The sequence below is a fragment of the Panthera onca genome, chromosome C1 (assembly GCF_046562875.1).
Source record: "Panthera onca isolate mPanOnc1 chromosome C1, mPanOnc1 haplotype 2, whole genome shotgun sequence".
Lineage (NCBI taxonomy): Eukaryota > Metazoa > Chordata > Mammalia > Carnivora > Felidae > Panthera > Panthera onca.
In genome coordinates this window covers 59,769,653-59,794,070 of record NC_138346.1, presented here as the reverse complement: position 1 = coordinate 59,794,070, position 24,418 = coordinate 59,769,653, and the positions used below count along the sequence as shown (strand labels likewise).

General features: G+C 42.2%; 1 long non-coding RNA gene across 2 annotated transcripts; it reads left to right on the top strand.

Moving 5' to 3' along the window:
- Positions 1-2,567: 2,567 nt before the first annotated feature.
- LOC132673326 (uncharacterized) lies at positions 2,568-21,312 on the top strand. Of its 2 annotated transcripts, none has more exons than XR_009607986.1 (3): positions 2,568-2,765; positions 3,992-4,082; positions 21,029-21,312. It is a non-coding gene; the product is annotated as an uncharacterized LOC132673326 (long non-coding RNA). The 2 variants fall into 2 exon arrangements; XR_009607987.2 differs by lacking the exon at positions 21,029-21,312 and adding an exon at positions 10,113-10,819.
- The last annotated feature ends 3,106 nt before the right edge of the window (positions 21,313-24,418 follow it).

Genomic DNA, 24,418 nt, shown 5'->3' with positions numbered 1-24,418 from the left:
TGGATGAGTATAAGCGATGGGCCCCTCACTTGTCCAAGGGCCTGAGAATTTGCCACAGGTTGTAGCTACACTTCATGGAGGACGAGGAGAGGCACACATCAGAAAAATACAGCTGGAGACCCCCAGCCCAGAGTCAGTTGGTAAGCGCAGCTAAATATGGTGAGGGGCAGCAAAGGCTAGTTTGATGCATGAGAATGAGCCCCTTGCCATTGGGCCATGTGGAAGCTACCACGTGTCCACCCTAACCCCAAGACAATGGGCAGGAACAGCAGTTGTGGCCAACCAAGTGGAAGACTAGAGGCTGATGGGTTAAGGAAGAAGAACTCTCTCCTTTGCACTTTCCCCTCCCCTCCTCCCACAAGCACACCCGAGGAACTAGCATCTCAAAAGAGGAGAAAGAGGTGACAGTCAGGCACTCCCCCTGCTCCATACAGTTTTAACCCTGTGCTGGGAAAGGGAGGAGATGATTTTAAATCATATTTGGGGGTGAAGTTTTATAAACACAGGACTGGAGGAAGATTGTTTTAATAAGCCACAATGGCTGAAAATATATGCAATCTAGCCAAGTAGTCATTAAGGGAACCACTACCCAACAGTAGAAGGGAGGTGGCCATTGAGCATAGTATAGTTGGTGACAATTTTTGCAAAATTCTTTAATGCTCATAAGCAAAAGAGCTGAGATTTCTCAACAAACTGTTTACATGGACATTGGTTAAAAATATTTCAGAGTGCTGTTCTGGCTTGCACAATTCTGCAAAAGAGTGTCCAGAGTTAATACGGATATCTGCTACGAGATGCAAAAACGCGTTACTAACCAAGTGCCACAGGAACGGGCAGGAGGGAGAGATGACTTCCAACATGGAGCCTCCCCTGGGCTCTCCCGACAATAGGCAAGTTGCCAGATTGAACCTAGATGAACTGTCAGCTTCCTCTCACTTTGATCATTAGAGAAGGGAAATTCCTCAACTTCCTCCCCCCAAGTTCAACCCACTTCTGTACTTATTCTTTCCCCTACCCCTAAAATGCACTTCTTGCATCGAAGACTAAGACCTTACGTGTATTGGCTTTGGTTTGCTAGTTAGGACTGAAGAGGGGGCAGAGGCTGGCTGTCTGGCTCTGTGGTTAGAATGCTGTCCACTGCAGCCACTGAATGCATTTCGAATAATATAAACAATCAGAGCTACAAGGTACACATTTTCATGTGTGTACCCTTGAACACCTTTTAAAATATTTTGGAAGGAGCGTGGGACTTAGAGTTTGACAAATTTGGAATAAAATTCTAACTCTGCCATTCCCTGGAAAAACCACTTTTTATTTCTTTGAGCCTCAGTATCTTTACCCATGAAATAAGTGTCTTCACCCATGGGAAATAAGACCGAGGTAATACGATTACTGGGGAGCTTAAGTGAGATGATGTATTGAAATGCCTAGCATTGCCTGACACCTTGGGCACCTCAATAAGTGGGAGTTCCTTCCAGTCTTTCCTCACACCCAACATCTGGCCTAGCGATGGGCACAACAGAAGGTAGTCAGTAATTGTTTCCCAGCATGCGTCAATAACCCATTCCAGCTGGCTTCAGTGAGAAGGGGATTTATTGTAGGGACATGGGAGAATCTCATGGACTGGCTTCCCGCATGGGGCTCTTGGTTTGTGCTCCCCCATAATGGATGCTGGTACATGACTTTGCCTTGTGATGATGTTCACGCCTCTTGGATTGTACATAACTTAGCACTTCAGCTCCTGAAAGTTAGCTCAGGCAATGTTTCAGTTCTCTCATTTCAAATTTCCTGGAGGGGGCATCATTTTGCTCAGATTTCATCAGGATTTTATCTCTGGTCCAGCCAGCCCTGGTCAAAGCTATAAGCATGGCTGCCTGGGCCTACATGGTCAGCCAGGCTGTGGGTGACAGAAAAGGGAATGTTTGGCCATGATAGAACCCCCATCTCCACTGCAATTGCTGTGACTGAATGGGATTCATTCTGTGCTCTATAACTAAGGAGACCTCTCAGAAGATGAATTTCCACAGCTCCTACTGACTTTAAAGAAAACACCATGTATGCATTTTATAATCAGTTAAAATTGTTTACCTAAAAAACCCCACTCATTTATTACTTACTATTTGCCAGGCACTGTCTCAAGAGTTCAACAAATATTAACTCATTTATTCTTTTTAAAAAATTTTTTAATGTTCATTTATTATTGAGAGAGAGACAGAGACAGAGTGTGAGCAGGAGAGGGGCAGAGAGAGAGGGAAACACAGAATCTGAAGCAGGCTCCAGGCCCTGAGCTGTCAGCACTGAGCCCAATCTTGGGAACCACAAGATCATGAACTGAGCTGAAGTCGGATGCTTGACCAACTAACTGAGCCACCCAGGTGCCCTTAACTCATTTATTCTTATAACTGGTTGAAGAAAGGTACAGGGAATGACTCCACATTTACAAATTTTACTAAAAGCACAGAGAGGCAGAGTAATTGGCTCAAGGACACACAGCTGTTTGGCAGTACAGCCAAGGTTTGAACTCAGGCAGTGCGGTATGTGGAGTCCACACTCCAGACCACCATATGACGCTGCATCTCACACTAAGATAGCCAGTAATCAAAGGCGTCAACTTAGGTACTTATGACCTAACAAAGTGAGGGCATTACAACATGTGACTCCTCCCCCCGCCTCCCACCTCACCTCACTAAGTAGCTTCAGAGATAACCCACTGGAGGCTGACACTCACCTCCCATCTGTCTTTTATCCTTGCCGGGGGTCAGCAGGTATTGTAGGAGCCCTGCTGCATACTTCATAATACCACGAAAGGGTTACATGTGCTAATGGTTCGGTTTTGCATTCATGTTTTTAAAACCTTTTCACCTCGATAACATTTTCCATTTTCTAAAAACACTTTAAATTCCATTTCTATTACTTGAACATCAGGCACAATTATGCCATTTTGAGTTTCTTCTTTGCAATTAATGCAATCATATGACACATCACTAATGCCAACCAGGAGCCTTATCAAAAAATAGTATAAATTATCATATTTCTATATACATTTGCAAATGTCTTATCAACATTCCAATCCTGTATACATTTGTATTAAAAAACACTCTCTGTGTTGGATTTCTAGAACTGTTACTATCAACCGAACTAGATCAGTGTATATGACTGTCTCTGTCACAGAGGAAAACTCTGATTGAAATTCGCAACTTAAATCAGGTTACATGAGATTTCTTATCCAATCAAAGAAGCTCTTTGAGCTGTCAAAGTTGCTCATGAGACTATAAGACCATTCTTTCCTTTAGCTATATGTAGGTAAATATAGATGTAGGTCATCTACATATATAAATATATAGATGTATAATATCTATAAGGCCGCCATTTTCTCATATAAGTAGTAGTATACATCAATATATAGATATGTACAATGAACAATTTATAAATTCTGGTACTCAGTAATGAGAATATTGGGTCAATTCTTTAGAGAATAATCTGGGAAAGGCATTGTTCAAAAGTTGCCCAAGTACATCAGATCACTGGTTGTGCTTTGGTTTGATTTCTATAAAAATAGGTATATAATCATAGAATTTGTTCCAGAGAATCAGTGTAATTGTAATTTTAGGAAGTCACAATTCCTCTGCTTCAAATCTTCTGTCTGTTAAATAATTCAAAGACAAAACTATCTCCCCGTATACAAGATACCGTTTTGCAGAAAGTACCTCCTGCTCAGCCTTTGGAGTATAAATTCATGGGGAGGAATAGACAGTATTTCCCACTGTCTTCTTCTCCTCCTTCATCCAACTAAGGAAGGTAACAAGTGTCTCTTTCTAATTTCGAAGCCCTTCCTGTAGGCCATTGAGTTCTATTTAATTATTGTAGAAAGGAACAGCAGAACGTGGGTTTTGCTGAGAAAATAAGAAGGGGGAAAAGAAAGAGGAGGAAGGTAAAAGAGAGGGGGCTCTGGGTCTCCTGGCTATTCAAGTCATATTAGAATCATTTCTAGGGTTGTTACATGGCCTAGGATATGCTGGGGCTCATGGATCAAGGAAGAGTTCCTGAGGGGCATTGAGCAAGTGTCCTGGAACACTGGTCAGGTGAGTGGATCCACTCAGGAGCACTTACTGGGAATTCTGTCCCATTATGTGAATAGGTATATTGCTGTTCCTGTATAGGTCTTTGTCTACTACTATTCTAGTCATAGTAATATAAGTCCCTACATTTCAGGATACCACTGGATAATTTCCTAGTTATACAATAGCAGGTACTCCAGGCAAGGTCAGCTTCACGAATGTGCCACCTGTGCGGTTGAACAGGACCCCCAACTCAGAACGGTCCTATGCTTGGCTTAATGCTCTGCTGTTGCTATCTTGAATTTCTTAATAGTTTTTTCTTTGAACTTCTATTTTGTAAATGAAGTCCAGTGGGACAATGGAGCATGTTTGTGAGCAGAGGAGATAGCACCATATGCATGTCCACTGTTCCTTGATGCCCCGTTCACATACAGAATTCACAAAGTTCCATAAGCATAGAGCTCCTGTGGACGCATGATTCATAGGAGTTCCACAAGGCTCAAAAGAGAGTACAAGGTAAGAGCATTACATCTATGACGGAGTAAATGGGGATGCTGACATCCTGGAGAGGCCACTCTTTTCTACTTGAACCACAACTTGCCTCCAACATGGAAAAAAGGAAATGCTGTTCTAAGAAACTCCAAGGAACACAATGATAGTCTTTCTTAACCATGTTACTTCTTCATATTAGCCAACTACTTACGCTGGGAAAGATGACATCGAAGGAAAGAAAAAGCTAGGGCAACCCATAATTCTTTTTCCTCTCAGTCCTTCCATACTCATCAGCTAAAGACAGAAAGTGCTGGTAGAATGTGCATGTATTAACGAGTAAAATAAAGGGTTGACGTTTTGTACAGCATTTTCACTGTTCTGGTAAGAATGAAATACATATGTATGTACGAGTTAGGAAATATAAATTGTGTCATTTCAGTGATTCCTCATACAAGTTAAATGTTCTTATATTTGCATTTAAAAGTGGAATCGCATGATATAAAGATGAACGGTAAAATTCATGCCAGTAATTTGAAATTGTAATTTTTCTTTGCTTAGAATGATCTTAAATAACAAATGGAAAAACATCATAACAAGTCAAGGGAACAAGGCCGTAGAAGAAAAAGCTTGTAATTTAGTATCTTTAACAGTGTTTTCATTTTGACCTGTAAATGATGTAGCCGTACCTGATCCCGGGGTCCCTCCCAAGGCACTTAGTGGGTTGGGAGGGACATGAGTACTGGTATTTGGGGTACAGCCTGGCATTCCAGGGCTGTCCAAGCTGGGGTCAGCAGGAACTAGACATGAGCCCCAGCCCCAAAGCCAAAGCTTCCTGACCTTCATTTTCTGACCTAGACTCACAGTCAGCCCCCTGCAGCCTTTAGTCTTGGCCTTGTGCACAAACTCTCTTTCTTTCATTAACCTCTGCTCCATATTGATTTCTTATCCTCTACAGAACAAACCTGAGGTTTTGCCCTGACTGCTCCTAAATCCATTTTTTACTTTGCAGACCAAGTTTTAGCATCAAACTCTCATCTCCACCAGCCTCCAAGACTAGCCTGTTACTAGTTTGGGTTTCACTCACTTCCTGCCTCTCCTATGATTTTCTAGTTGCTAGCCTGGAGAGACCCTTGATTTCTCTCTCTACTGATAGCCTTTTCTTCTCAAATCATGGATGGTAGTGGTAGTGGTTATTGGAGTGGTATAGGGGATATTGGATGAAAACACTGTATTTTGGTTTCCTGGAGTCATTCTCCTTGGCACAGTCTTTGATGAGCTTTATTTGCTGGGAGAATTGCCTGTTTTACCCCTTGAACATCTCCTAAGTCTGCTATACTTTAATTTACAAATGAGTGTTCATTGGCTGTTTCTACTGTGAAGTGAGCAAAGCTTAGAGGCAAATCAAGTCAAGGAGTTCAAAAGAAATACATGAATAAACCCATGAAAAAACACTTTATGGTAAGCATGGAAGTGTCATGCTATTAAAGCTAGTGTTAAGTTAAATATATAAATGGTATCGTGTCTATTGCGTCAAATCTTATTAATCAAAAACATAATTAAATCTAATGAGCATTAGTAGGGTATTCTCCTTTTATGCAAATAAATTGCTCTTTGTGTAAGTATGAAAATAGATCAGTATCTCCCAGGGTAGAAAATATGCATTTATGGTCCATTATAATAGTTGAGAGCATGGTGTCAGGACTTGAAACCCTGGGTCCTGAACCTGGCTGTGACACTTACTAGCTGTGGACCTTGGGTGAATGGTCTCAATCTGGAAAGAATAGCAGTGCTGACCTGATAGGGCTATTGTGAGTTTTAAATGAAGTGATATGTGTAAAGTGCTTAGTTCCATGTCCTGCATATAGTAATTACTTGATAAATATAAACTGTCCCCATTATTATTACTACATACAGGATGAACAAGAAAACAGAACTCTGAGATTTTTTTAAGTAATCTCTGCACCCAATGTGGGGTTCAAACTCATGACCTCGAGATCAAGAGTCACATGCTCGACCCACTGAGCCAGCCAGGTGCCCCTGAAAAAGATTTTTTTTAAGTAATGGAAAGGCTTTGGGAGATTAAGAAGAGGAAAACAATAAAGTAAAAGGGAAGAAATAGATGTATTTCTATTTGCTTTTTGAAATTCACAAGTAATTTTAAATATTTAGAGTATTTAGAGTACTTTTCCTTGGCCATACAGAGGATGCTATCACATTCACTGAGCATCTCATTCCATGAAGATTATAATTACTATCAACATAGTATTAAGCCAGTCAAATGAGCCTGAACCAGCAGCCATACATTGCTTTTCAATGTCTTCATGTTCAAAAAAAAAAAAAAAAAAAAAAAGAAAGGAAAAAAAAGCTCCCTAATTTATGGTAACCTAATATGTGCATAGTGCTTCCAATATTCTACTAAATCAGTGCAGTCAAAACCCTAAAATTTCAAGCATTCTCAGACATAAGTTGCATCAGCCAGCCTAGGGCACTGGTTGAAAGGTGGAGGAGGAAGGGAAAGAAAAAGAAGAGAATGCCTTATAATAGGGGACTATTCTTTCTTTTGTCATATTTTGGTTCCTTTAAACTTGTTCAGTTGCATTTAAGTCCCCAAGAGCCACAAAAATTATGTCGAACAATAGCAGGGGTTTGTGAAAAGATTCCTTAGATAACATTTGAAAAACACAAGCAGCCCTTGAACCTTTTTGCATCCAGTCCATCTGACGGGCTTTGTGAGCTGCAGCCACCTGCAAGAGTTCTAAAATAGATGCTTTCATAAAACAGAGAATTCTCAGAATTGATGTGTTAATATCATTCTCTTAATTACTTGACATCTGACCTAAGTAGCGGTAACAAGATGATTTGGGCCAAAGTGAAAAGAAGAGTTGAGGCCGTCATTCACGTATTTTTGGTCACACACACACACACACACACACACACACACACACAAAATACAGCTAGTGAGAAAAAAACATTGTATGGGATCATTTAGGCAGCTTGTCTACCCAGCTGAAGGTCACTAAATAATTGCTTAATCCACCACTTCACTTTTCCTATGTCTACAAAGCTTAGGTTTTCAATAATACAAAGAGTTTACTTACCATGTGAGGGTGGGGGGAGAGGACGGTTTGGGTAAGGGGTGTGGAATCTTCAAAGGAAAATGTATATTATAGTGATTTTGTTTGTGAAGACTTTTCAAAGCATGAAACAAAACATATAGAAATAAATATTGGTTTAAAAAAAAAAAACTTAGAAGCCCTGAGGGGGGAGAAAACTCCAAATAATGGAAACTTCATTAAAAGATAGAAATTATAGGTCTGAAATTCAAGTTAAATCAGTAACTTCTACTAATCAAACCACGACTCCCTGTGTGGGTCACATCCCAGCCCATCTGCTTACTTCCCAGCCCAATACAAGGTTTTATTTTCTATTTGTCTTTCTCTTTTTTCAAACTGTCAACACTGCAAAGCCATACAGCTGTGGGTAAAGCAGCTGTGTGATATTCTGCCTCCCACATCGTCAACCAAATTGTCTGCTCAGTTTTTCTTTATTACTGGTACTGATGGGATAGAATGCCAAGGGCTGAGGGCTGATTTATGTCAACTAACTCTGGCTTATCAGGTATCTCTCTCTTTGGCACCTCTTTTTGTTAATCTTCCCTTCAGCCTTTATTCTTCCAGCCTTTTTTTCTCTGCCTCTTTTTTCATTATAGAAAGAGTGTGTTCGTGATACCATTTTGATTCCTGATTATTTCCTTAATAAGTAGCCATAAGCATAACCATGCACTTAAAAGTTCCCCTTCTCTTTCTGGATAGTTGTATAGTACCACTGTGGAAGAATCACGCTTCATTTAGCTATTTTCAAACTTAACCATAAACAACTGCATGATGAATATCTATACATAAATCTCTATCTTCGTTTCTGATTCTTTTCATCCGGATGCCCAGAAGCAGCATTGCTGGATAAAAGGCTATGAGCTTTTTAAAGGTTTTTGATGCATAATGCCAAATTGCTTTCCTTTCTGGATCCATGAGCGTAGGAGAGTCTAAAGTCATTTTTAGTACATCCCACATGGGAGAGAAATGTGTTTTCTTTCTCTCTCCTCAGTGTAACTTGCGGGCCATGTTAGACCTCTGAGCAGTGTTGGCCAACTGGACCTGGCATGAGCATTCCTCAGGGTGCTGGCTACCGATATGGGTGTCTGGTGCCCTCACCTCGGGATTGTGATGCAGTAGCTGTGGGATGGTCTCTGGACTCTGACTTGGCATGCTCGTGGGCTCCCTGGGGGCATACCTATAGCAGAGAAGTGGAAGAGGCATTCATTCCCTTAGAGTCAGGTGAGCAGAGTGGGCTGAAGAATAGCAAATGGTAGGAGGCACTTAGGCTTGTGCCTCCTAGGTAGAAACACAGAGGATAAATGTTGGGATCTTGCCTTTTTCAGGGATCACAAAACTGGACCCAAAGAGACAGTGGGAGGGAGAATGGGTGTGATGAGGAGTGAGGTGATGTTGAAGGTAGGCGTTCAAGAAGAGCACGGTCAGTGTGAACACTTTGGGAAGGCTTCCCAGTGAGGTCGAGCTGAGCTAAGGATCATTCTCCAGTTGTTGAGTGTTCATACATTTGAAATGTCTCCAGTTACACTGCAAATTCTTGTTTGGGGCAGAAACTGTGTATGTGTGCATGTGCATATATATACATGTGTGCATATGTCCATATATGTACACACACCTATATATACACTTGACCCTAAAATCTCATGTGTGTAAATTGTATGATTTCATTAGATAGGAAATGTGTGAATACATTCCTCCTATTAAAATCGTAAAGCATTGCAGGTAAGTCTGAAGTTATCTTTAACTCTCATTACCCAGTGCACACCTCCCACCCCCCCAAGCTAACCATCGCCATCAGCTTGGTATATGTGTACTTCCATAACTTTCCCTGTACACTTACGTCCATATGTATGCCTGTATAAAATATATAGAATTGTCGTAAGTGTGAGCACATTGTTTTGCAGCTTGCCGTGGGGAGAGGAAGCAAGCATTTTGGTCCATTCTAACTTCATTTTAGAGTGGGCTGGATTTCAAATTAATTTTTAACTTGCACAACTAATATGAGTACAGTCTCCTCGTAAATAAATAAAAAAGAAAGGAATTGCAAATAAAGCTAAAATTTCCTTTGTCTGCCTCCTCAATCCTCCTTCCCTCTTCTCCTCTCCAGAGGTAGAGGATGATGAGGGGAGGGCATCCCTGGTAATGACTGTATTTTATGTCTTCTCTGTATCTCCATTAATTTCTCAACATCTAACTGCAGCTGGTGCACTTGTAGAGCCTTAGAACCATAAGAATATTTTATAGATTGTCTAGTCCAGCCTTTCACGTATGGATGCAGATATAGATCAGATACCTTGGCCTTGGTTTTTGCCACCCTTAGCTAGTGTGCACCTTACTTTATCAATCTGTGTTACTTCTAGTAATTTCTGCGTATGTGGTTGAAATCGAAAGCCTCTTTAGGAGCGACTTCATTCCTGAAGAATCTGTGCCATTCTCTTTTACCACGATGCAGGCTTTGGGGAGGAAAGGCTCTGGGGAGGCCGAGCTTATAAGGAGCTACACTTCCTGTTACTTTAAGCAACTGAGAACAACCAGGAAGAGCATGGTCCTTTGGTTTGGCTCCGGCTACCATGGGCAAGAGGGGCCTTGGCCCAGACTGTCTGAATCCCTTAGTGGGGCAAGATTTTCATTTTGAGGCCAAGCATTTGGAGACTGGCTTCCACCTTTCGGCTCTCTAATGATGCCAGAGGCAGAAAGAACACAGCTTGACTCTCGAATTCCAGCGTTCGTCCATTTCAGGGATGAGCAGAAAGAAAAAAAAGAGAAAAGAAAGAAAAGAAAAAGCCCTTCGGCTCACAAAGTAAGAATCTTTGAAATGAAAGTTCTGCAGAGAGTAAATATGAAGCACCACAATGCCATCTCTGGAGCCACATTTCAGAGCACGAGGGCAATTCCACTATGTAACGGAAGGTTGAGAGATTTCATGTTCCTTAATTAAAACATATCTCGGGAGCCAGTGGGAGGCACCTGCACAGCCCCTACCTGAAGATGCCGATTTACAGAAAAACTTCCAGCCGTGGGATTCATACAAGGGACACGCTGGCAATTGTGAGTTTCTTTTCAAATCGGCCTCTGTCTGTCATACCTATGTAGTTACAAAATCAAAAGGGATAATAAAGTTCAATTGTATATTCACAGTTTGATATTTCTATTGACAGGTCTCACACAAAAAACACCATTTCAGGAAACTCTGATTCTGTATCCCTCTATGAAAGGCACTGAAAGGCTCTCCCGGGTTGCACGTCCCCACCCAACAATCCCTCTAAATCTGAACCTATAAAGTGGCCCCATCAAGGTTCAAAGGTGTCAAATTGGGCCTCCTCTCCCCAGGTTCTGTTTGTGATTTTAAAATATCTCTCTGATGGTGAGGGAAAAAGGAAACCACCCAGACCAAACCACAACTGAGTTAAAATCCCAGCTCCTCAGCAGAGAAGAGCAGTTAACCCAAGCGTCACCACATCGCAGAGGGGGACTGGAACGCCGCCCGCACTGAGGCCTCAGACAGATCCAGACGACCCTTGTGTCTGCCCTGCTGCCCTCTCCTCACCCACGAGAGTCCCTATCAACTCCTAATGGTTCTCGTGTTTTAAAAATGTCAGTATATTTCACTCCTATGGAAATATCCTTCAAGGCCCACTAGAAAACCAACATGCAGGTGCCTGTAATTTTTAGAGAAGATTTTTCTTGGAAAATAGGGGGGTGTGTTTGGCTGGATTCAAAACCAGCAAGTCTGTTCTTGTTATAGTGTATGGGACCAGGCTTATGCAAGAGCAGAGCACATCTGAATGCAAAAATTAAATGGAGGAATGGGAGGGGGGAACAGGTGCTCTTTTATAAAGGCTAAATTCCATATTTACCAAACTGATTTGCATGAGGCATATTTTCAATGAAAATATTGCTACTCATTTTGCTGCATTTGTGCAACAGAAACATAAGGATGGAGCAGAAGAGGGGTGGGTTCTCAAGCTGTCTTCTTGTACCTACCCTTTAGCCGACAGTTAAGTGGCACATTTGGGAGATTAGCAATTAGAACCTCTGGCTTCCCCCTGCCAAGTTAGCATTACTTTGGGTTTCCTCTAACCCACAATACAGCCTCTGAGTCAAGAGTTAGATGAGAGTTCAGAAGGGATGGTGAGAGGTCATTTGCTCCATTGGGTATCACCAAGTGAGAATACCTAGATTATCTCAAGAGAAGGATTTTATTTTGTCAAGTTGATTCCACGCCTTCTCTTAGGAATCCAAGCCAGTGTTAAGTCTTACCACCAAGAATGTCTTCCTCCTATTTCAAACGTTTTACTTATGCTTTACTTCCTCTTCATGTAAACCCCAAATGGAAAAGTGCTGTTGGCTACATAGATTATCTCATTTACATTCTTTTTTTTTTTTTTTAAGATTTTATTGTTAAGTAATCTCTACACACAACGTGGGGCTCAAACTCACAACCCCGTGATCAAGAGTTACATGCTCCACCTACTGAACCAGGTAGGCGCCCCCTCATTTACATTTTTAAATCAATCCTATGACATACATACTATTACTTCCCCACTTTACAGATAAAGAAACTGAGGCAGAGAGCAGTGAAGAAACTGGCCCTAGGTCACTCAGCTGATACGTGGTAGACCCAAAATTGTAATCTAGGCATTTGACTCCAGAGTCTATATTCACTTCACCACCACAAGTTGCTACCTGGCAGTTTCAGATGTGGTCGGTTGCAAATGGAGTTGCTAACAATGCAGTACGGATGCCCCAGAGAAGTTGAACCCAGGCCAGAAATGAGAGGTTGGAACTGGAATAAGGTTAGGTGAGCAATTGATTGATGGAAGATGCTAGAGTAATGGCAGGTAGAATGCCCATGCAAATATACACAGATTCGGTGGCAGGTGGTGAGCAGATTCCAATGGGAAAGGCCAGCCTCTTGGGTATTTATAGTCTGTGTTCTCCAGAGTGTGTTCCAACAGGGAAAATCCAGTGGACCTATGTCTTTAGGGGACTCCCCAAGGGATTGAAGAGCTCCAGAGTCACAGTGAAGTTTCTACCCACCTGTGAGAGCTTTCTCTGAAAAGGTCTCTTAGAGCATCTTGTAGAAAAGTAAAGTTCTCAGCATGCTTCACTCTTCTTTGTTGGAATAAAACTTAGAACCAGCCCAGGCCCACTGTGGGTCTTCTGGATTTTCTTTTCCCTAGGGACCTAGAGGCTATAGACAGAGCTTTGAGTTTCAGCATGAGGGGAGGGGCCATAAGTGTCTGACCTTTGGGAAGAGCACCTGAAGCCATGCCTGTTCCCAGTTTGCAGCTGAAGTGAAAACACCCTGGAGAGCCATACACACCCTTGAGGAAGCTGACCACTTCAGTGTTGGTGTCTGAGGCCAAAGAGAGCTTTCATTCCTCACTATCAATGGGTTTGAAGTAAGCAGCTCTTATTTTGACTATTGAATCATCTAGTTTACCCTACAATTTTCTTTGAAGAACTGTACAAATTCTATACAGGGTTGTGTTTCCTTAGATAAATGGCTTGCTTCATCTGACATCTTGGCCATCTAGCATTTCTGTTTATACAAGTACCAGAGCTTAAAATGGGTGAAACAGAGCTTTCAAAACCACCCCACATTGGCTTCTCGAACTCATATAAATGTCCTTGAACATGCAGTAGATTGCCCTCTGGGATTTCCACACTGAATCTGAGCTCCACGAGAGGACTACTGGGAAAATGTTTTATACATAGAAATTAAAAGTTTCAGGGAAGATTTACTCCCTTACTGGGGAAAAACCAATCAGATAAAATCAGAGTCCTCAAACTGTCCACCCTCTGTGGCAAACACAATTTGAATTCTCTCAATAAAGCTCTTTACTTTAAAAGAAGCAGGACTTCAAGTATGTCGATACCAAATTCCCCAGTCCCTGAAGAGAGTCTCTTGTTGACTCCAGCCTGCCTCAGAGGCACTCTGGTATCCATGACCTCCAAGGCACAGGTTGTGATCTGTTTTTTTGCTGTTGCTGTCTGTTCATTTGTATTTTTGTTTCTTATGGAGGTCTGGTGGGTAGGGTTTATATATGTACAACTACAAAATTCGAAGAGTTACACATCATTCAAATGTCTCCATACCAGTGATCCTAGGCCCTAGTTCATCACTGCATAGGCAACTCCAGTTATTGTTTTCGTATTTATCATTTGAGAGAGAGTCTCTGCATATATAAGTATATGATGCATGGGCATGATGTGTAAGTATAAATGTTTTCTATGCTAATGGCAGCATACTATACACATTTCAACATAATGGTTAATGGCACAAACTCTGGATTATGGAGTTTGGGCTTGAATCCTGGCTCTGCTATATAAGTTGTGTGGCCTTCGGCAAGTTGCTTAACCTCTCTGTCCCTTAAATTTCCCCATTACTGAAACTGGGACATTAATGGTACCTACTTCATATGATTTCATGATTAACTAATAGAAGTGGAGGATTTAGAACAGTGCCTGCAAAGAAATGGTAAATTTCTTTTGGTAAACCACAGATCTTGGAATTTGTCTATGAGTTTGTCTAGATGTGGCTCTTTGTTTCCAGTGACTGAAAAGTGTTCGATTGTGTGGAAATATAAAATGTATTTAACCAGTATTCAACTATATAACTGTTAACTATTTAAATATTTAATAACATTTAACTACTGGTGCTCATTTAGATTGTTTCTGGTCATTTGCTACCATAAAAATGCTCTAACTACCATCCCTTGGACATGCATCTAAAAGTAAAAAGAATACCTAAAAGTAAACTTGCTGAGACTAACTCACCACATTTAAATTTTTGATAGACATGACCAAGTTCCCTTCAAAAATGTCCTTTTAACTTATTTTCTCAGTAACAACATACAGGATTCTTGCCTATCACCCTTCTTCATTATTACCAATACAAGAGGTGAAACAAGGTCTCTTGGAGTTTCCGTGTCCTTTCTCGTGAGCAAAACTGAGCAATTTTTCAAGTGCTACACTCATTTTTCTATTGGGTGATTGGTCTTTCTCTCACTGAGCAGTCCATTTTTTAAACTAGAGAGCCCTTACGTGAGTGATTGGATCTGCCTCCTGGTTGATCTCACTTAAAGTCTCATTAGCCTGCGCAAAAAGGTTTGCACCACGGTAATTTTATTCGAAATGTTGAACAGTACAAATTTGATCGCTGCAAGGATCTGTTAGCACTCATGTAACCTGATCTGCCGTGCTGGAGAATGAGAGTTTATTGCATCATAAAAATGTTACCCTCCACTTGCGCTGGGCAAGTATTGAAATTTTTATGAGCTCTTCTTAACTAAAGTTATCGATAAATAACACATGATTCTTGACTAGGCTAATCCTAGATTGATGTGACTTATTTGATAAGTCAACACCATAAAGAAACTCTTGGCTCAATGGCCTGGGATTGTTAAAAAAAAGACAAGGAAGATTCCACCTCTGAGTTACTGAGTTCGACTCCCAACAGTGAAAAATAGACAGGTGTTTTACGCTTCTGAGAGTTGATCCCCACTGGTCAAGGGCTTGGAAAAATCGCTGTAATCACTCTGCACCCAGGTTGTTACAATACAACGAATCCATCATAACCTCGTTGCCTATTTGATCTGCCCCAGAAGAGGCCAGGTTTACAAAGGTGTTTCTTTTCCAGTGGTTTTCATGCTTTAATGTCTATCAGGATTATCCAGGAAGATAGACTTTAAACAAACCCACAGGTGATTCTGAAGCAGGTGGTCAGAAGACACTCTCAGAAGCTCAGCTAGCAAAAGCCATGCTGGATTACCAATCAAAATTTCAAGCTATGTGGCCCAGGAATCTCCATTTTCACAGGCACACCTGCTTACTCTCGTGCACCCTGCAGTGGGGAGAACCCCTGTGCCACATTACGGTCATGAAGACGTGTTGGAAGGGATTTTTGAATTGTCCAACAAATTCTGAATTGTCAGTTTGATTGGAAAAGACTTGGGAGTCTTTTTCTTCCCCACAGCTACTCCTTGGGGGCTCAGCATCTGTTTTACTTACTCCCACCCCATGAAATCACAAAGCGAGTGAGGGACAAGAAATCCGCCCACAGGAGAAAGTGGCCACAATAGAAAAGGAGAGCAGTGAGGGACCTCTCCCGGAAATGTCCCTCTTTGACGTCTTGCCCCTACCTGGGAACACAGAGCCAGAAGCCTCGTCTAAGTAGGTGTTCCCTGACACTCCATTTCCACATGCAGTGTTCCTGTTTTTGTCTAAGCTGTTCTGCACCTGAACAGATCGATCCTCTTTTGAAAATCATCTGATAAGAATAACAGCTGATACTGAATTATGCCAGACACAGTGCTCCGTACTTTTACACATTATTGCAGCAACTCTAAGAAGTGGTATTGTTATTATTTCCATTTTATAGATGAGAAAACAGACTTGGGGGGTGTTGAGCAGCATGGTGTAAGTCACACGGCAGGAAAGTGTAAATGAGTTCAAACCTGGTAGTCTGACTCAAGTCCCTGCTCTTCCTTACTCAGGATATGTTGCTCACCAGCAGTTTCTGATCCTCACCAGGTAGATTTTAGAACTACTACTCATACTGATCAGGCAGCGTGATCTAGTAGAACAAGAAGAGTTCAAAACTCAAAAGCTCTGGAATGCCTCTAGCACTGAAATCCTGTGCAAATCCATTTACACTTGCTACTTCCTTCTAATTATATGGGTGGAGTGGTGATGGTATTGTTGGGATATTTGTAAAACTGTTTGGCTTAAACAACTGTACGTACATGTGCAAACATGATGCGACTCAACACTTTACAGCGTGTCTGGCAGAGGGATCAACCCGAAAGGTAGTAGAGATCCCTTCAAACCAGCTCAGAATGCCAGCAGATCACCGGAATAGGAGTAAGAGTGGAATGCAGGATGCTTGCTTTCTCGTCTCACCTCTGCAAATGTGGGTGACTTGAATAATTAGGCTACATCTCTGGAATTCGTTTTCTTAACTATAAAATGAGAAGAATCCATTAAGTCAGTAGTTTTAAAACATGACAAAGAATGCCTAATATATTTCCATTATTTAAAAAATCAAAACAATAGGGGCACCTGGGTGGCTCAGTCAGTTAAGCGTCCAGCTTCAGCCCAGGTCATGATCTCACAATTCGTGAGTTCAAGCCCCGCGTCGGGCTCTGTGCTGACAGCTCAGAGCCTGGAGCCTGCTTCAGATTCTGTGTCTCCCTCCCCCTCTGTCTCTACCCCTCACTTGCTCTCTGTCTCTGTCTCTGTCTCTCTCAAAAATAAAGATAAACATTAACAAAAAATTTTTTAAAAACCCAAACAGTATGGAGAAAGTGAAAGCCTTCAGTGACGCCTACACAGTCCCACGGATCCCTCACGTGGTTACTACTATAAACAATATGGTGCAGTGTGTCACTTCACTCGCTTTTACCAAACATGCACACTCCTTTCCCAATGTATAGATTCTTCTGTGGTTATTTTATGTAAATGACATCAGATCAGTAGTTGTTAATTCTTTTTTTTTTTTTTTTTTTTGATTCTAAGAACTCAGTGAGAGCTAAGTGTCTACTCTCTCCTGCAGAATGTACCTGTACACAACGTTTTGCTTTTCTTTTGTTTTTTAGATTTTATTTTTAAGTAATCTCGACATTCAACGTGAGGCTGGAACTCACAACCATGAGACCAAGAGTCACAAGCTCCACCGACTGAGCCAGCCAGGCGCTCCCACAGCATTTTGAATAAAAAATATTTAAGGATATGTATAGAATCCCTTGAGCCTCACCCAGGCATTCCAGATTAAGAAACTTTAAGGACTCGGGGCGCTTGGGTGGCTCAGTCGGTTGAGCGTCCGACTTCGGCTCAGGTCATGATCTCACAGTTCATGAGTTCGAGCCCTGCATCAGGCTCTGTGCTGATGGCTCGGAGCCTGGAGCCTGCTTCAGATTCTGTGTCTCCCTCTCTCTCTGCCCCTCTGCCACTCACACTCTGACTCTTTCTCTCAAAAATAAATAAACATTAAAAAAATTAAACAAATAAAGAAACCTGGACTCGAAGATTCCAAAAGCTATCTAGTTCAAAAATTATGCCCCATAATCTTAAGCACCGGCACATTTCATGGTTCTAAGTTCTCCATGTCACCTTCCCCCACTCCTCCTTCCCACGAAAAAATTTGTGCTTTAAGTAAAAATTTTAAGTAAAATTTTTCTAAAATTCAATTTTATTTTATCAAAGTTTTATGTGTATATCATTTTTAAAATTATATGAGCAAAACTCATAATAGAAAAAAATATTCTTCTCTGACACCATGTTCTCTAGAGGCAACGTCTTGTCTTTCTGCTGTTTTTTCTGGGATTTTCCTCCATGTTTCTGAATAATCCACTTATAAGTGGTTTACTGAAAAGGCTCAACCAGATGACATAGAAGCAGAAGATGGTTTTATTTTTCTCCAACCACACCCTTCGATCTTTTCTGACCTTAACGCCATCTCAAGCAAATCCCCTAGGTTTTAATTATATTTTAGACATAATAATTTTCAGGGATAAGTTAGTCTAGACCTACTTGTATACTTCAGTCAAATCTGTTTTCAAGCTTCCCCTGTCTCTCAGCTCTGGCCTGGCCTGAGGGGTACACTGGGAAAGAAGGAAGCTGATGTGTTGGTCAGGGGCAAACGCCCTTTCCAATACAGTAGCTCCTTTCTTTGCCTGCTGTTCTACTGGCCTGAAGAGCCCAAAGTAACCACGGCGTCAGGGGGGTGGGGTGGAGGGGGGCAGGTCAGAACTCCAAGTTTCTTGGAAACTACCTGGCACCAGAGTGGTTGAGAACAGACCTGGCTGATTTTCATGGGAAGAGTCATACTGTCCCCCTGGTTGTTGAGATTCTCCCCTGTCATGAGGGAGCACAGAGATCCCATAGATTCATGCACATGCCCTTTCCCCAGTACTCCCGTCTCCGATGTCACAGTCTTATTCATGGCTGGCCTTCAGCCACACAGCCTAGTCATTTGTTGTTGACCGGAACTCCTTTACAAGCTTCTCTCATAAGAAATGAACAGCCGTGTGTGCTGCTCGGAGCTCTGCACACTGGGAGGACAACCCTTCACCACTGTCCTTCAGAACCACCTCTGAGTGAGGCATCTCTGAGAACAGCAGAAGTCCACTGTCTGCCAGCACACACAATTAATGCCAGCTCGTTGGTGAATCTGGCTGAAGTTCTTGCCTTTTCCTCCATTTGGCCAAACTGGGTTCCCAAGAGCCCATGGGTATGAGTTGAGGGCAACACTTTGGCACAATAAACATGTGTGGTATGGGAGTCTAGGTCACCTTCCTGTGTAATTCACGTGTGCCTTCCAGACATGCCTGGGCTAGATCGTGAGAGGATCATTTCTGCTTCAGAATGGATGACTGCTATGCTCCATTTTCCATGCCATTTTTTTTAATGAATTCCATCAATTATTAGCTTTATTAAATACCATAACATGGGATAAATACTCTTGGAGAAAATTTATGCAGGAAGTTTATGCAAGAGAAAATACCTAGCCTAAATGCTCTATGTGAGAACTGTAATATAGGAACTGGCAAATTCTGGGCAATTTCAGCCTGCAAAGTGCATTCACTTCTTCCTCAACTCCAGCTTCTTTTCCTCTTTTCCTCTTTTCCTAAATGGCTGTGGAACCTTGGAGTGCACATGCTCTTGTGTTTCCTTCCTGGCATTTCCTGGATCTTCATTCATACACTAGATTGTGCAGTCAGTCAAGAACTTGCTCTCTGGTTATGTCAAACCCACCATGTCTGCGAAAGCCACTGGCCCGGCCACAGCTTTTCCTGTTTCATGCACTCTCTCCCAAAGGCAGAAACGCAGGAAGAGTGAGAGTCCCAGCTCACCTCCTCAGTGTTGCTCAAGAAAAAAGGACCTAAGCTTTCAAAGGAGGCCCCAGGCTTGTTTCTCTGTTCTACTCCATTGCTAATTCTCTCTTGACCACAGAGAACTTTCCTTCTCCAAATGGGTCCTCCACAGAGCCCCTTTACTCTTCAGTCTTACGATTCTTCTCCTGGTACACCTTTCTAGTACAGTCACATCACCAGTCCTGTAAGCATTTGCCACAGTGATCACAGCAGTACAAAGAGATGTTGCTTTCTAGTTCTCAAAAAGCAGAAAACCAGCATGTAAGGTATTTCTGATACTTCTTGCTCTTAATACTTCTTTTCTCCTGCTCTGACTTGGGACACTGAGTGGTGATTACGATTATTTTATAACACAATGGAATGGATTATTATAGCAGGAGAAAATGTTCCAAAGGAGTACTTAAATCCATCAAAGCATCCCTTATGCAAGTTTGCTAACTAAAATGAAGAATTGTTAACAATATATTCTCTTTCATTTGTCAAATGTCCTTCCTGACCTTTTCTTGTTTCACATTTTGAAAGGAAATTATGGTTAAATTGTCTGAGGTACCATCCTCTGGATCCAGAGGCTACTTAGTTCTGTATCTTGGGCTTGCCCTGGGCTGGAGCTGTCTATACAACCCAGATCCTCTTTTTTCCGGGGAGTCTGTCAAAAACACTTCCGGGGGCAGCAGGTGAGTTTGGGGCCCCCCATGAATCAATTCACGTTTGTACTGAAGCCATGATGGTCTCTGGTGTGAACTTGCTCCGTTCAGAGTCCATCTGATCCTTAGGGCCTGACGCTTTGTGCCTTTCCTGCCACATATAAATGTAATAAAACTTACCTGAGTAAGAAAAGAGAAAACAAGATGATAAGAGAAGCAGAAATGAGTCCTGGGAGACAGCATCTATGGAATTATAGGATTTATCCTGGAGAAAGTGAATGGTCATGCTATTCTAAGAACCACCCTTTTTCTCTGGGGCGAGGTGGTCAGAGAAGCTTCCCAGAGAAACAGGGCTCGGAAGGGTCTCTAAATGATGGATAGGAATCAGAAATGGAGGCCAACTGGGCCCTCCGGGTAAGGGAAACAGTGGCAGCAAGTGCACTGGGCAGGAACGTCATTTTGTTGGGGGACAGATAGACCCATGGCAGCAGAGAAGAGAGTCTTTGGAGGAAGAAATGGGAGAGGAGGTTGGTCAGGTGGGCAGATTTGGTGAGGACACCACACCAGGTGAGTGTGATTGTATCCCGGGCAGTAGGACCCTTGGAAGGTTTTTGAGAAGGGGAATGGCATGATGAAGAGAAGTTCTGAGGAGATGAACCTGCTGATGAGGTGTCGTATTCTAGAGTTAAGAGAGGTCAGAGGCAGAAAGACCAGCCTGGCATCATGGCCCTAGCAACTGGAATAGAAAGAAAGAGGCAGTGTGAGCATCATTGTGGTGGGCATGTTACAATTCTCTGTGCAGCCACACACTCCGCCCTTTACTCACGGTTCCATCCCCTTTTCAGTGGACACAGCTCTGGCTGCAGGGTGATTGGCGTAGGATACGAGCACGGCCAATCAAAATTTTCCTTTGGAGTGGGAGCGACGGAGGCCACAGAATTGGACGTTGATCACCATCGTCCTCCAGAACTGTGTCTGTGGCAGCTGAGAACGAGGCCAACTCTACCCACAGGCAGAGGTAGAATCACGAGATGCGGGAATGAAGAGAGAACTGACAATCTCAAGTGCATCTGGTTTCCTGGATCTAGTGGTACCTCTCTGGTTTTCCAAGCTACATAGCACAATAAATTCTGACACTCGCAGTTGAAAGAGGCCAAATTAATACAAATGTTATTTTTTAAGGTCTCAGTAGGACTTGTGGGCTATGGAGAGAATCAACAGTCACCAACTCTAACATGTTTATGGGTACTGAGTGTAGCCGCTGGCGTGTACATGTCCTCATATCTCTGATGGATGAATAAATGAGCGAATGATTCTGGACAATGGGAAGGTGTTAGAGTACTGACATTAACTGTTTTAAAACATAGCTTGTTTAAAAAATACAGCTTTGGGGCGCTTGGGTGGCTCAGTCGGTTGAGCGGCCGGCTTCGGCTCAGGTCATGATCTCACAGTCCGTGAGTTCGAGCCCTGTGTCGGGCTCTGTGCTGACAGCTTAGAGCCTGGAGCCTGTTTCAGATTCTGTGTCTCCCTCTCTCTGACCCTCCCCCGTTCATGCTCTCTCTCTGTCTCAAAAATAAATAAACGTTAAAAAAAAAAATTTAAAAATACAGCTTTTTCGGGCACCTGGGTGGCTCAGTCAGTTAAGCGTCCAACTTCGACTCAGGTCATGATCTCACGGTTGGTGAGTTCGAGCCCCGTGTCGGGCTCTGCACTGACAGCTCAGAGCCTGGAGTCTGCTTCAGATTCTGTGTCTCCCTCTCTCTCCGCCCCTCTCCCACTTGTACTCTGTCTCACTCTCTCTCTCAAATATAAAACATTTAAACAATTTTTTTTAATACAGCTTTTTATGAGTAAGTTTCTATCTCCTCTATACCTTGCAGTGGTATCTACCCACTGCTATGAAATTGGTATCAATATTCATAGAGGAAAAAGAAACTTTGAACTGTGAAGCTAAGTAGGGAGGGAGAGGAGGAGGGGCATGTGAAATGTCTGTGGCAGAAACACCACCGTCCCTTATCTATAGCCCTAGAAAACAACTGGAAATACATTTCAGCCCCATTAAAAGGTGGTGGGGCATCATGTAATTCGTGATTGCTGACATTTGCACAGTGTTCTAGTCTTTTGTCTTCTGCCAAAGGCCTGCCTGAGGGCTTCTTTTTCGCAAGTTTGCTTTCATGTTTGGGTATGTTCAAAACTTAAGCTGGGCTGTAGCAGCCAGAGCAAAAAGGATGTGTCTCCACGAGAAGACAGCTGCCAGAGGGCTTCGCAAGCTTAGCAGAGTTATTATCATATTATCATGCATGCCAGAGCACACGTTCTACATCCCCTGTATGTCGTGTCACTGACACTTCTCCCTGGAGAAGTGTGGTTTATGTCCCCTCTCCTTGAATTCGAGTAGGCTTTTGATTTGGTCGTAACCAAAAGGATAAAGCAAATGTGATTGCGTGATTTCTGGAGCTATGTTGTAAAAGGCAGGCAGCTGCTGCCTCTTTCCAGGAACACAGACACCGGAGCCCTGAGCTACTGTGGAAGCAGTTCAATTGCCCCAAGGCCATCATGCTATGAGGAAGCCCAACTAGTCCACAGGGAGAGAGAGAGAGAGAGAGAGAGAGAGAGAGAGAGAGAGCGTGCACAGGGAAACCTGAAACCATAAGGAAAGAGAAAGAAATACCTGGCCAGCCCCTGGCTGTTCTAGACATCCCGCTGCAAGCAGGTAAGTCCAGCCACTGACTGTAACGGTGGGAGAGAACTGCCTGATCAAGCCTTTCCTGAATTCCTGACCTGCAGAAATCACGAGGTAATTTGTTGCTCAACAGTGATAACCAGAACAGTTATGTAGCTATTGGAAGAGATTTTTAGCTATAATTAGATCTTCAGGTATCCTGGAAAATTTGTCAGACTGCAGAACTATTTTGCCAACTCCAGAATGAACCTCCTCTCAGCATAATTAACTTCATCTGCTCCAAAGAGCAAATACTTAGAATATCTGGCATTGACAGTCTGAGCTGCTGTACTGTGGCACTCTGCCTCTGAGAAGAGATCTAAAAACACAGGTTAAGGCTCTACTGAAACATACAGGTCTATGCAATTAGCAAAACCCAAATACTAATTTAAATCTCCTGGATTTGCTTTTAGTCATTCCTCTAACAAAGACAAGGAAAAAACCCCAAATTATTTATTGTTAGCTTTAACTACTGGAAAAGTAAAACTGTTACATATTATGTATACCAATGTGAGGCTTGTTACAGTCTTAATTTTCCAATAACAATGAAAAATTTTTGACAGTGAACATATCAGGCACTGAATAAATGTTCCAGTAAGATTACATTATGTAGCTTTTGTAACTCAATGTGGTGGAATATTGCATTTTCCTGCCACTGCAAATAGAGTGAAATGCAGTTATTAGAATTATTGCAATATCTATATGCACATTTTCAAATATAAATGGCATACTATAAACATAAATCATTTAACTGTAGTGTGATTATGTTGAAATAATACAACATGGACATGAATGAAGAGAAATGATGTTGAACTGCCTTTCCAGCGACACAATTTAAAATTCTACCCTGAAGATCAGAATTATAATTGAAAAACTGAGTAAATACTGTGGCAATAGTTTTAACCTGAGAAAAGCATCAATTTCTTTGAAACTGAAATTGGAGATATACATTCCTATTTATCTCACCAGGCACTTCCTTTGCACTGCACAAAATAGTCATATCACTAGCAGAAATGAGGTAGGATGTTAGCGTAAATTGGAGATAAAATTTAAATCTGGTGAGGTGGTAAAAACTAAAAGGAAGCAATGGTTTTGTTCAAAAGGCTCCAAATAAGAGGCAAAATATGGAGGTCCCGTAATATACCATCATATCAGCCCTCAGGAAATCAGGAGGCACCAGTAGCTTCCATGTCAAATATATAGATTTTCTCCATTTTTCAGAATGAGTGAACTTTGTACCTTCAGCTGCACACCAGCTGTCTGACCTCGCACGGACGCCATAGCACAAGGCGGTGAAATAGAGACTAGAAAGGCGTGAAAATTGCTTCTTGTTGTGAGGGACCGAGGCAGGAAATCAGCAGGGCCTGTCCATTGATTCTCACAAGACCATTTTCAGAGTTACCAAAGCCGCAGTCCCAGTTTGCAAGAGTGGTCAGTGATGAAAATTTCGGATGGGAGAGGGGAGAGGTGTGGCGAGACAGAAAGACCAAGGAAGAGGGGTGAAATCAATCTG